This window comes from Terrapene carolina, unplaced genomic scaffold (assembly GCF_002925995.2).
Source record: "Terrapene carolina triunguis isolate 2854851 unplaced genomic scaffold, T_m_triunguis-2.0 Scaffold69, whole genome shotgun sequence".
NCBI lineage: Eukaryota > Metazoa > Chordata > Testudines > Emydidae > Terrapene > Terrapene triunguis.
This window is the reverse complement of record NW_020664420.1, coordinates 7,324,994-7,326,094: the sequence shown is the minus strand read 5'-3', so window position 1 is coordinate 7,326,094 and position 1,101 is coordinate 7,324,994.

Genomic DNA, 1,101 nt, shown 5'->3' with positions numbered 1-1,101 from the left:
TAATATACGTTCTGTGAACAAAGGGGCCCTGATCCATGACTGGGGCCCCTAGGCACTGCTGCAGTACAAATACATAGCAATTTTGAGGAAGACTCCATTGTGAATTAGTTAAAAAGCGTTTTAAAGTATTTCCCTATTACCGCATATAGTGGTAGATTACTCTTTTGAAAACAACTATCTTGTATATTTCTAAAACTCCTTTTATTGTGGTATGAGATACAATATACAACACTTGTAAAGGTTTATGGGGCTTTACAAACATATATGGTGATGTTCCCTGACCTGAACGACTGTCCATTCTCTTGTCTTCGACTGAAGAGGGAGGGTTTGAAGATGAGGGATTGGTAGAAGTGGTGGATTTTATAGGAAGATGTTCCAGGCATAGGGGGCAATTTACAGTGTGACATGGTAGATTTTAGATTGTAAATGGTTTATGACAGGGACTGTCTCTTGTTGTTATATGTCCACATAGCACCTAGAATACTTTGGGTGCCATATACAATCAAGAATAGTTATATTTGGAGGTTGTATTGTGGTGATATTCTGGGTAAGTAAGTAATGCTGTGCAGATGATGGTGTGAGGGGAAGCCAAGTGTTGAACTAGACTGCAACACTGCAGTGGGGTCATGGGGGGGGGGTCAGGCCATGATGCTGTATGAAGGCCACATAATGTGGAAGGACGGTGCCTAGTGGAGAAGATGTGATGCTGTGTGGAAGCCTCATTGCAGGGGGCTGCCAAGAAGAGGAGGGGATGATGCCAGGTTGAGAGGGGGGCATGATGGGAAGGTGATGCTGTAAGGAGGCCTCATGGGGGTGGGGGAGGACAACAGTGACAGTTGTGTTTGGGACAGTAATAGTGATGTCTATGGGGTGGCCTTGTTGCAGGGGGGACAGTGCCAGGTGGAGAGGCTATGTGGTGGGGGATGTAGCCATTCTGAAAGGAGGGTGTGTGTGGCAAAGAGGATGGTGTCAGGTGGGCAGGGTATGTAGTAGGGGCAAGACATGGTGATGTAGAGGGTAGGGTATGTGGCAATGGGGGATGATGCCAGGTGGGCTGTAGGGAGGATATGTTGTTGGGAGAACAGTGCCAGGTGGGGAGGG